Source organism: Cuculus canorus, chromosome 4, assembly GCF_017976375.1.
Source record: "Cuculus canorus isolate bCucCan1 chromosome 4, bCucCan1.pri, whole genome shotgun sequence".
Classification (NCBI taxonomy): Eukaryota; Metazoa; Chordata; class Aves; order Cuculiformes; family Cuculidae; genus Cuculus; species Cuculus canorus.
In genome coordinates, this window is record NC_071404.1 from 6,754,673 (window position 1) to 6,767,601 (window position 12,929).

Here is a 12,929-nt window from a genome sequence, read left to right on the forward strand (position 1 = left end):
ATGAAACACATATTTGAAATATGTGCAAATATAAACTTTGTTTTTCTGTACCAATTAAGAAATTAGCCCGGGTTTTTAAATATCTCAAGAATGCAAACATTTAATACTGTAGAAGTGGTTTGGTTGCTCAACTGGTCTGTCCAGAGTTGTCATCTTTTCCCAATGTGATGTGACTGTAGGACCTAAAGGTTGGTTTAATTCCCTTTTGTGGCTACAAGTTACTATGTTGTGGGAATCATAAAAATGCACTTTTAAAGAGTTTGTTATACATATAGGAAGTTTTCAGATGGGCTTTCAAATTGTTGTTTTTCTACAAGTGTGGCCAAAGACACTGATGGATTTTGGCAGTTAAGATGCAGAGCCTACGAGAGAGCTAATTTTGGAAGTAAAACTTCATTCTGGCCTTTTAGAAGCCGTTAAACATTATGAATATGGGTCTTTTTAGACTTAGTGTCATGTAAACAAGTGCTGTTAAGATAAGACAGAATTTAACAAGAAACAAAAGTGATGAATGCTCCAAATAAGCTACACTTCAACATTTAAATATTTAAATGTTTAAAATGCCGTCAGTGTTGGCTGAAAGACTTCATGCAGTGAATCTAGACACTACTTAAGTGAGTAATTTGCCTCATTGAAGTTTTTGGGACAATTGTTTTTAATGAATTTAAAATTTTGACTCAAGTCTCAGGGTCTGTCTCCCCACTTTACAGTTTTTCCTCTCTGATTTGGGCATGTGATGTTTAAAATTTTATTCTCTCAATCTAACTATTGAGGCTTTTTTTCCGCTTCCAACATTTTTGAGGTAAAAAAGTTCTCTGTGCTTGCAACCACAGTATTAATCTTCATCGTAAACCAGTATTGTTATTTAACTGTTAACCTACATCTTCTTGAAAGAAATGGCAGATGAGAAACTTTTTGTGTTACACTTGCAGTGTGTTCTGCTGTGTCTTAATTGTTTTGATGGGTTTTCTTAACTCTCTTGAGTGAGAGTGCAATGAACTGTGGTTCCGGGTCGTGGTGTAAAAGCATCAATTTAATTTTCTTTTAAGAAAAGACATTAGATCTTCAAACTTTCAGTGCTTAACAGAACAGTAGTTACTTCCTTTGCCTAACTGTAATATGTCAACTTGGCTGTCTGGAGCTCATGTGTTAATTAGGAAAGTGAGGTAGTAAAATTTCAAATGTTCCAGCAGCTCTGTCAAACACTTCAGATCTTGAAACTACTGCTTAAGACACTGACAAGTGAGATGTTCATCATTTGTCATGTGAACAGATCAATTAGGAAGGAAAGGCTGCTGAACTACTAATTGTGTGTCTGGGTAACTAAAATGGTAAAATTCGTTCTTTTGCTCTAAGCTCCAGCATAAACAGTCATGGTCAGAGTGCCAGCGCTGAAAAGTTACGACTCTCCGTTTCAGTCTTGAGCATAAGAGTTTAAAAACTTTGGTTCCCTATCCATTGTTTTAAAATGAAAAGCCTTTCTCTATAAAACCTGTCTGCTTACCTCTCTAAGATTTCTTGTTACTTGTACATAAAGATTGCTTGTTGAACTTCAGAGTAAAGTCACCAAATCTCAACTCTTCAAAAAGTGAGCTTACTTTTAATGAAGACACTTTGATTTACTCTTTTAAATTTAGCGTTGTAATTGAATATGTTGCCTGTGCTTGAACAGAACAATGCTTTTGGAAGAATCAGACTGTTAAAATGATGCCTAATCACAGTGAAAATTGAGAACTGTCAAGCAGTGGCAATGGTTCATAGCACATCATTGAGACTGTTTACTAACAAGGGTGACACATCCTCTTACCTGCATAAGTTTGTACTAAATTATTTAATGGATTTTTGCCTTATTCTTTTATGGGGATCTATTATGTGAGAGAGATAAAAGCGTGAACTTGTCTCTATAGGAAAATGACTGGCCAGTAGCAGCTAGCATGACTGATGGGACAGGGGGAGGCTGGAGAAGAGAGAGAGACAGAGAAGTCTGCTGTGGGATAGGTAAATGGTGAAGCTACTACTATGAAAAAGCTGGTAGCTGATGTTTGATGAGAAAAGGGCAAGTAGGTGGGACATTTGGTGGTGATGATGCGAGAGTGAGTACTTGCTAGTACATTCATGACTCACGTAATTTTTCTTTGCGCTGTCTGGATTGGTGCAGGAAGTTTTCAGCCTGGTGGTACAGTGCCAGCCGTAGTAGTTTCAGTGCTCTGAGCAGAGACTGCACAGGGATGTACTGGGGAAAAGTAACTGCATTGGCTCATAATTTGGCTATTATAGACTAATCCCTAAGTAAGCATCTTATTTCCTTATTTGAGAAGTTGAGGATCGTGGAACAAAATGAGTTGCAGGTCACAAGGCTGGCAGTTATAGTAGTCACAGTAAACATACCACTGTACCCTGGAAAAATTAAATGGGTTATGTTCTGTCACAAAAATCAGTCAGCATCCTTCTCCCTCTACAAACTCTTAAGAATCTTTGAATTGCATTCTGTATGTAGTAAATTCTTGCCATCTTTTTTTCATGTAATAGCCACATAAAATGAGACTTTCTACAACTGGCACCTGTGTGATCTTTTTTGGATGTAAAAGTGATGTATTTTTTGGAATAGCGCAGTATTATTTTTTTTTTTTCCTTCAGAGAAATGTGGGCATGCAGAGAAGTTCTAAACTCAGGTCAGCTGAAGACTAACTGCATTGTAGGCAAAGTGAACCCATAAGATACTTTTAGCAAATTGTTCTTTTTTTTTTTCACTAGATCAGTGAGCTGGGAAAGGATTTTGAAATCTTCAAAGCTCCTCTGGTGACAGGATTTAATGTACAGTATGAATGTATCTTTTTTTCTTTTTCTTCCTTTTATCATCATCATAAACATTTCCAGATTTTCAGTGCTTTGATTCCCCGAAAGAAATACTTCTGCTGTCAAGTGTCCAAGCACCTAGGAATCACTTTAAGGTGACTTAAGTACTCCTGTACTTTCCTGCTCACTGGATAAGACAAACTCTATACCCAGTCAAACCAGAGCAGAGCCAAAAGCGGCTGTCCTGGGTTGCATTGGGAACACAAAGACATTCACTAACCCTCATCTGTGGGCCTCTTGCACTTTGGTGCAGAAAGAATTGCAAAACCCACATGGCAGTGAGTCAGGGCAAGACGAGGACAGAATACCCTCTGAGGAGCTCGAATTGTGATTTCTGGATTCCTTGTGTGTCCTCCCAGATGTTAGGGGAGGGTAAATAACCATCTCTTTGAAAGAGAAATCTTGTGACATCAGGTTTGGGAAGGTCACATCCACCACTTGGGCATCCCTGCAGCACTATTTTGTTAGCCAAAATAAAAAAAAAGAGGCTTTTGTTTGGTCCATGGCTTTGTACTTCAGTTATTTTTCAGTTAAATCACTCCCTGTGAATATCATCCAAGGAAAAGCTGAAGCCTGTTTGTTTTGAGCTTAGGTGGGGAATGCTAAAGGTTGTCAAACTGACTTGCTTGTGTACTTTCAGTTAAAAGATTGAATACATTGCTGAATATTATGAAATTCTGTATAAATCTGTCCTGACTCTGCTGACAGTCACTGAACAAAAGAAAAAAAGGAAGTTTGTTTCAAACTACAAAAACATTGAGGAAGTAGCGTTCTCTCTGGATTCAGCTTAAAAATGAGTGGGTCTGTCTAGCTCACTAGTGTTAATCTTAACTTTTAATGTATTTGTGCATCTTAAATCATAAGGCATGGAACGCATTGCAACAGAAGCTGTCTTTCTCTCTTAGGACTTGGAAGAGTCTTTTTGATTCATACGGACTGCTCGTGGGAGCAGATGCTGTGCAGTTGGGTCAGGTTTCCATACACAGAAAATAGCAAGTTTGTTCTCTTAAGCCTTTGAGTGTGTACAAAACTTTCTAATAAAAGTTTTACTCAAGGAAGTGAATAAAAGTTCAAAAATTTCTGTTAACCACTGTAAAATTACTTTCTGGCTGTAATATGTTGTGACCAGGTGTAAAGTCCAGATTGACACTTAACATGGGCAGAGTGTAAATCAGTGGACTTATATTTGAGGTGACAAATCTGGGGAAAGCCTGTTTCCCTGCAGATAAGGTAGAATGATTTTAGTTGTCTGGAAGAGTATACTGGGAGAATTCCTTGTGTCCTGTAGCTCATCCTTATTTTTGTGGGCTACTGAGATACAGAGGTAGGACTGCCAGATGCTCTGATAGCCGATGCATCATTCCTGTAGAGGGAGGCTGGGGTATCATCCAGTTCTCAATCATATAGGTTTTCTATAATAGAAATGAAATTAAACTGTACTAAATGAAATACAAGATGTGGGGATTGATAACAATTTTGTTGAAGGCTGGAAGCGATCAATTTTAAACAGAGAATACTGTGTGCCAAGAGATCCTGTGATGGGTTATCCGCTGCCATTTCAATGCCTCTACAGGCGAAGGAAATGTGATCCTGTGCTGCCTGCGGGTAGAGAGAGAGAGAGACAGAGATATTGGTGTGTAAATAGTCCTGGAAAAGCTCATAATGAATAAGAAGTGAGTGTCCAAAATTGCACTTCAAAGGAAGATAAATTGTAATTGCAGTTGAGGCAGAAAAGTCTTATTAGGGCTGTCAAGGGGAGTGGAGCCAGTGTTTTGCAAGAGGAGAATAAATGTGACTGCTCTTTAACTACATGGATGTATTATGATTCCTGATGGCACAAGTGGTTCTTTCATTTCTGTTGCTGGAAATATGCACAGTGTGCATGGCACAAAGAGGCAACGCGCTTGGGAAACTTGTTGGAGTGCTGTGGGTTTCTGAGTGCAGATCTTTGTTGCTTCCTTGGTGAAAGAAGAAACTATGATTCTCTTGAAAATAAACTTCTAATTATGTTTAGTGCACAAAAAATAACAGGCAAAATACTGATTGTTTTAAAATACCTGAATAGCTAGAAGTTCTGCTTTTCTAGGAAATGCAGCCAAACTTTTTAACATGAAGTGGTAAACCTGCAGAGAAGGGGAATTGCTGATGGACGCCTGAGCTGAGTTAGTGGTTAGTATGATGCAGCATCATGATTTTTGTTGGGGTGACAAGTGGGGCTGTTGCTTAGACAAGCGATCTTATGTATTTATCGAAATTTCACACCTTCCGAGACATTCGTCTTAGCTCAATGTCTTTTTAAATTAAAAAAAAACCCAAAAGACTTCCTCTAACTGCAACTTGGTGGCTTTCTTGCTGACTTGACTGACACTTGATGTAGTTAGCACCGATAAAACTCTCAAGTGCTGGCATGTGTCCTCTAATTCATCCTGTAAGGATGTTTAGAGGGATGTGAACTTCCATTGAGAGACATGTGGGAAGCTACCGAATGAGGTCTTGTGGCTTGTATGATGTCAGAGTTCTTAACCCCAATCCTCACAAGTCATTCTCTGCCTTGAACAAAGCCAGGAAGGCTTCTCGGAGTCAGCCTGGGCTAATGTTTGTCATCGACTCTACTCATGCTCACAGACGCAGTCAAAATGCATTGCTATGAATCTCAGAAAGGATGTTTACCATCAGCTCACTGTCTCTAGGCTCTCTGTTGTTTAGTTGTCTCTATAGTAGCTTGTAATTTATTTTCATATGGTATGTTACATGTTTTGTATTCCCTTTGTTTACAGATATTAAAATGGATCAACTCTAGTAATGCCTAGATAAATACCTGTTTCAGCAAAGGGTAACTTAGATACTTGAAAATCAGCTGCCCAAAACACAACAAAGTGATTTATTGTACCCTAAAACCTTTTTGAACTTTCAACCTATATCTTTACCTGTAAAATAAAGTGCCTGTTACACGCACTAAGCGTTTTAGACAGTTTAGCAAATCATTCCTCTAGCAGCACAGCCACTGACATCTCATTTCTGAATTTCTTCTGGACTTTGACTTCCATGCGCAGGTATCAGTCTTTCTGTCAGAGTCACTGCATTTTTCATGCTCTCTGCTTTTTTTGCATCCTTGAAAGAGGAGACTATGCATTTACCATGTCTATTCTCCTGTATTGGGCTCTGTTTTCCCATGGGAGTTGCTCTGTGGCTTAATTTTTCAAGATACACGGCCTCTCTTTCCTTGTCTAAAAAGACACCCTGTCCAGGCAGGGCCAAGGGAAGGAGCATACAAGGTCTAGCAGGGATCAGCTTTAATCCTGGACCCACAAAGTGACATGTGCTTCTGCTATTACCTGTTGTCCCTGTCGCTGAAGAGACGCATCTTGCTTAGCTCCTTGGTGGTGCTGTAGGAGCCCAGGAGGTCTGCAAGAGAGCTTTTGATGGGGAGTGGTGGTGGAATTAAAATGTCATCTTAAAATACCCCAATACTAGAGCAGTACAGATTTTGACATGGTGGCTAATAAGCTTATATGTATAGTCTGTTTCTGTGCAGGCAAGGTTTGGCTAATTTACTTTTCACTAATCTTCTCCCGTATGTGCTATTAATTTTAAGGAGTTCAGGGTTGGGCTCCGTAGCAGCAGCTCCAGTTTGTCTCAGAAAGGACTGTTTTTAAGTTTCAGAAGACTGTTGCAGCCTTGTCTTATTAATAAAACTTACTGTGTTAAAGAGGGGGATGGAATAATGTCAAAATAAAGTCTTAAAGCACCATGCCTGTTTTTTTATTATTATTATTAAGGAGAACAGTTTTTAAAAGTCTGTTACCATGGTAGCAGAGCAGGCTGGCATCTCTGTAGTCAAAACTCCAAATCTTGTTTGACTATGATTAAAGTAACAGTGGTATTTTAGTTTGCTTGTCCTCAGAAGAAGAATCTATTTGATTGCACAGTAAACAGTACTTGAAGACCTGATCTCGTGAAGCTGGAGCAGTCTGATTAACTCACTGTGGTTCCTCCGTTTCCCTGCATGGCTGCTCAAGGGAGGGCAGAGGACAGAGTAGGGCTAACTATTTCAGCAGCAAACTCAAGACCAGCAGGAGACTGTGCCCCTGCTGCTGGAAAGGAGAGTATAATTCTCAGACTACTGTCCTGTTGTCATCCGTTGCATTTTGCACCATTTATGTTTTGTCAGGACCCTCATGGCTTTCACCTGATCAGATTATAAGTTCTGACGTTGCATGTGTTGCTTTGAGGAGAGAAAGAGAAAAGTGAGTTTGAGTTCCCTGGTGCCCATCCAGGCATGGGATTACAGCATCACTTTATGTGCTCGTCATACACAAAATACAGGGCCACAAAAGTTACGTTTATGACTTGGCCCAGTCTTCTCTAATAAATGGCAACTACCAGTTCATGGAGCCTGGGGTATGGTGGAAGAAGAGAAGCCATGATAGGTATGAACTTGTCATATGAATTTTCATGTGGGCAGGAGTAGGGGACCATGTTTGGTTGCTGGACAAATCCTGTGAACTCCTGTTCTTGGGTGAGCCATACTGCCTGATGGTAAAAATCACCCTGAGGTTTGAGAAACATATACACTCGGTATGGCCGTGCAGAGCTGGTTTGCCGTTTCAGTGTGTTGCACCCCAGCTGAGATGAAACGTATTTCCATGGCTTCTCTGATGTGCCGCTCTGGCTCAGGCTGGCTCTTAACTCTTCAGAGGAGGGAGGCCACATGCATAATCCTGCCTCCATAAACTATGCCATAAAATACTGATTCATTAGGTGTCAAAGTGCAGCTTTTCTCACGGACCTGGTCTTGAGAACAGTCTGGGCACATACGCTGGCTAACAGAAACAGGAAGTGGTCAAGAACAGGTATGCACTTTGTAATCAAGTCTAGTGCTGAGATCAAAAGTAGTAGCGTTCACAAGATGGAAAGTTTTTTCTAGACAAAACAGCCACCTGTCTGTGGGTATTTCCTGCTTCAGCTTCCTCATTGCCCTTGAAGAGGTCTCAGAAGGACGTTTTGCTGATGTAAATCATGGACTCCCCTTTGCAGTCAATTTTCTTCTTCCTTGGCTGGCTAAACAGCACTGTATGCTCTGAAGAATACTTTTTTTTTTTACTAGTGCTTTCAGCAGTGGAATAGCTTAACTTGATAACCTTTGTTTAGCGAAAGATTGTGCCTGAGTCTTTGTTCTCTTCTTGAGGAAGCAGTGAAATGGGGAGCCTTGCAGGAAGTTTGAGGAAAAATATCTGCTTAGACTAACTGGCACCACCTTCATCCTAGTGTGCCCCTCTTGGTTAGGGTTTGCCTGTTAGTACGCTCTCATGCTTGTAGTACCCTGTGCATCAGGATGTCTGCAGGTAGCTAAAGGGAAAACAGGTGAATCAACATCCTGAAATCCAAGCCGAAGAGGAGAGAGAACCTTTCACATTGGAAGGAAGTCATAAAGCAGTGTATCTGTGCAGATACCTCCCTGCATGCATACTGAAAAAGAGCAGACAATGAATCTATTCCAGACCAACCAGAACTAAGGACATCTCAAGACCTTGACCCGTGTGTGCGTGCACATGTATTTCTCCTGAAAAATGTGTGAACTTTTGTGACAGGGATACCTGTTTTTCTAAAAGATGTGGAATATACAATGATTGCGTTCTCTTTCCTAGATTTGTTTGTGCAGACTCTTGTTTCTACCCTTTAGAGGGAAGCTACCATATGTGGCTTTTAATATATTGGCTAGATTAATTTCAAAGGGGCTTAGAAGACAGTTCTTGCTGAGAAGTAGTTTTCTTAAGAGCATGCCTGATGTTGGCTTTGATCCTGTTTGCTACAGTGATCCTATTGTAGAGATAACGATAGCGGAAAAATTTGGTAATGTTATCACTGAAGATCACATAGGTTAGTCTTAGTTAATTAGTAACTGGAACAAAGCTTTCACAGTTTTATCATAAGAGAAAGGTTTGAAAACCACAAGCTGAAGTGCTAGAAAAGCATAAAGAATATAACACTTGCTAGTCTAGTGAAAAGCTTTTACTTGTGCTTAGTGACTTCTTTGGATTTATTGGTAAGTCCAACCCATTCGAAAATGATAATATTGACTGTTTTGGTACCAGACTGGCCTCGGATGTGCCTGCATGTGAGCAGGCTTGATTTTTGCTTCATATGTTAAAGTATTAGGCATGGAAACTGAACGTCACGCTTTAAACAGCTCATGGAAGCTTTAGCTTGTTTTGATCTCTGTTTACATGATTTTTTCCCCCTTTTTTTTAATTTTTTTTTCCCTACACTGCTATAAATCAGCAGCTTTGTTCTCGTACCGACCAACCTGCCGTGTAACCTAGCGTGCAGTGCCCTCCTTTCCAGCAAAAAGTCTAGACAGCAAATTCCCTGGTAGCGCATGCCATTTCGGATCATTATGCCTTTTTGCTTTTTTGTGAAGGCTTTTTAGAAACTGCATTACCTCACCCGTCGGCCTGGAGATTGAGCAGCCAGCGTCGCTGATAGGGCTGCGGCACCCTGCGCCGAACCAATGGAGAACTTCAGCTTCAAACTCTTAATGAGCAAAAGAGCAGCGTCTCATTTAGGGCTCAGAGAGTTAATGTGGGGGGATTTTTTTAAGTGTTACTTCTGAAAGACAAGCCACTTAACAATTATGTGCCATATTGCTGACCAGTGAAGCTGAACAAATAGCTATTTACATTGACAGATCAGAGGAATGTGTAAGTGCATCCTGGTAACCTACATTTTCTGTGCCAAGAGATTTGCAGCTGACTGCCTGGGTGACTCACTCCTTGGATTAGGAGATGAGGTAATGCTTTTGAGATACAGGGTGATGTCATTCCTTTACCTGAGCTGCATGCCGATACGAGTTGCTAGTACTTTCAAGGAAAGTCCCTTTGCTGCTTCTGTTATGCTAGAGAATGAGCTGCATAACCCGGACAGGAGTAGTTGTTATTTCTGTCTTTCTAAAGACAATGGTTAAACTGCACTTTGAAACGATGTCAGCACAAGTGCCCACAGCTGCCATCCGTGTTTCTGTGTGCACCTGCCAAGTGTGCACATTTGCATACCTGCCCTGTCCTTCAAATAAAGCTGTTTTAGTAAAACTGGACCTTTGGAGTAATTGCAGTGCCTTGACAGCACTGTGTCATGTAACCCCATTTATAGATAGATCCATCTTAAAAGAAGACGATTGTTGATTTTGGGTTTTTTTGCCCTCTGTTCTGTTTCTGTTGTGAAACAGAGGATGGGGGGGGGACTAGTAACCAAAATATCTAGCTTGCACTTACGGTCAGTTTAACTCCTTCTGTCTCCTCCTACTCTGGCATTGTCCTTCACAGCAATAGCCCTTTTGCCTCTGCTCCCTTCCCTGCTGTGTCCAGCAGTTGTGCCTTTTCTCAACCTTTCTTTCCCAATGTCGCGCAGGAGGTGCTGCTCCCATAGGTGCCCTCAAGCATGGGAGCACAGGCAGGTGGTCAGCGGAGCTGACCAAAATGATCTCATCTGCCCTCTGCAGCTTATTGGGACTGAAGTTTTAACAAATGAGCAGGCAGTGCTCTGTTGCTGGGGAATTTTTGAAGGCATACAAGCAATGACCTGATTTGACCTATATCTTGAGATTATACAAGTACGTGTTGCCAAGTGAGCTTCATGTGTGTTGGGAATTTGAGTATGTGATTCCTAAAGATGGCCAACTTTTTGCCCGTTGTTTGCTACTGGAAAATTTTCTACTCGGGCTCTAGAGCAAAAGCTTCAGGACAAAGAAAATGCTTATGGTGACATGTATCACACTCCTCAGAGCTTGCAGTTACCCACCGAGAGTCCCCCTCACTGAGTTTTCACTGATGCCCGCTCTCTTCCCAAACTGATGGGATGGTGTGCAACCCTTGGAGTGTGCCGTATTACAAACGCATTGCAGTTGTGGCTTCCAGCAAGCCTATTGGGAAGTCTGAACTTGCAGGTGGCTGTGTAGCTGCCACTGGCACACGTCTAGTTTGACCATGCTATATGAATTTAGCCAATTGATGGCCAGCAGAACTTCTTCAGGATCTGACTTAAATTCAGTGGCTGGGTTTTCCGGGCTTGGGTTTTCCAGCCTTGGGGTACGTGTGCTGAATCAGTGGGACAGGAGCTGATTTGACTTTCATGTATTTGCAAAGCTACTTATAAAAACACCCTTTGCTGTTCATTCTTATTTATATATGGAATATCTCATATTGCTGGAAGTGAGTATGGGCCTCCAAACTGCTTGCAGGTGTCTCGACCATGTGAAGGAAGAAACCTTACAGAGGATTTATTAATGCCAAGTTTCAGCTGCACAGGCTAGAAGTTGTCACCAAAATCGCTATACATTTCTGAAAGAAAATCTTTTTATGATCTTGCTCTTCTGTGTTGAATGTTTTAAAAAGATATTTACACATATACAGTACAGTTGCAACTTTGCTGCTGGCATCTTTAGTTTTTGAAAAGGTATTTTCCAAAATCTGCGTGGCTTTTTTTCCTTAAGACCTCACTCAAGGCTGCTCTCGAATATGAATGTTTATGTAAACCTTATTTGTTGGCTTTGTTTTTCCACTGTTGAGGTGATTTCTACAAATTACTTCTACCTGCAGGAGATTTTGCTTTTTTGTTGGTTTCAGTAAGTGTATGGTTGGACATAGCAAAACATTTCTTGTGCATCACAGATCTCATGCAGTGCCTCTTTCAGGATGTTTGGCCTTTTTTGCCATAAGGGAGATATCTGGAAGGGAATGAACATACCTCATTCTGCTTTGTAAAGAACTTCGCAGTTACTCTTAGGGGCTTAGTTTTATTATCTCTTAAATTACATATAGTGCTCCTGAGAGGAGTTTTTAGTTTCTCAGTCATTGTCATGCCAGAAAACATTGGTGTCGGATCCTTTAGGGAATCGTAGATACAGTCACCGGCATTGTCGGGTAATTCTTCTAAATTTTTTCTTTGAGTGAAGTGTGTCAGACAGTGTAAGAAGAGATGTTAGTCATGACGTGCACAGATTTACAAGATCTGTCTTTCTCCCTGTTTAGGTGAATCCTAACTTTGCTTAATGCTGTTTGCTTGGCTGTGACCCAGTTAGAGGAATAAAATGTCTCATATTAGAGAGAATTTTAATCATGCAGAAGATGTGGTTTCAGATCATCACAATGGTTCCAGAAATAATAAACAGAAGCCTTCTGGATCTTTTGTATGGCTTCGGAATACACATCTGTGTCTTGGAGTCTAGGCAGGAGTATTTTCTTTGAAGTAACTAATATACATATACCAGAAGCAGTCTTTAAATCCTAATGTGTAAAGTATCTGAATTTAATGTAATTATGTTGTAGAATACTGCCCAAATGGACAGAGGTTCTGAAAAAGTAATAAAATCTTCCATGTTAATCCGTATCCTCAAAAGCTAAGATTACGTGGATTACAGTTTTTCACTGTTGTTGATGGGCACAGCCACTGTGGCTCCACAGTATTAGTTATGGTCTATCATGCTGCTAATGAGTTTCTTAATAAGTCCCTTAGTACTCATTGACAATGACTCATACTTCCGAACCTAGGATCTGCTTGAAAATCTCAGTTTAATGGATGAAAAGCCGTATCCTAGTGAAGATTTTTTTTTTTTTTTTTTGACTTGTATGTTTGAGTAAAAGCCAGGCAAGTTTTAAAGAAATGGTATACTTTAACTGTCTGGAAAGGCAAAGGTGAAATGTGAACTCTGATCTCAGTAATAACGCGCTCTCTACTTTACAGAAAAATAGAGGTTGTGGAGCAGTCGTTATTTGTAAAGGAGTTCACATACAGCCTCAGCTTTTCTTTTAAAACTGAATTCAGTTGATTCTGATCTAGTGAGAATGATTGATTCTGTGTTCAGCAGTAAACTAACTCTGGAAAGAAACAACAATGAAGTAGCACTTTACCTACAATGCCACTGTTATGAAACTATAACAAATCATCTGCAAAACTTGCTGTTTATCCAGTGACTGTCCCTTCACAAATGCTTTCCTCGTATCGTGTTTTCTGCAGTTTGGATGAGCTCTAAAATGTTTTGCGTAAAGTGAAAGAAATGTCACACACTGAAGTGTGTT

The 12,929-nt window shown here is 40.4% G+C and overlaps 1 protein-coding gene across 1 annotated transcript in view; it reads left to right on the forward strand.

Moving 5' to 3' along the window:
• The window catches only part of EIF2AK3 (eukaryotic translation initiation factor 2 alpha kinase 3), a 48,592-nt gene that overhangs the window by 11,210 nt on the left and 24,453 nt on the right, over nt 1-12,929 (forward strand). The gene's annotated exons all lie outside the window — the stretch shown is intronic.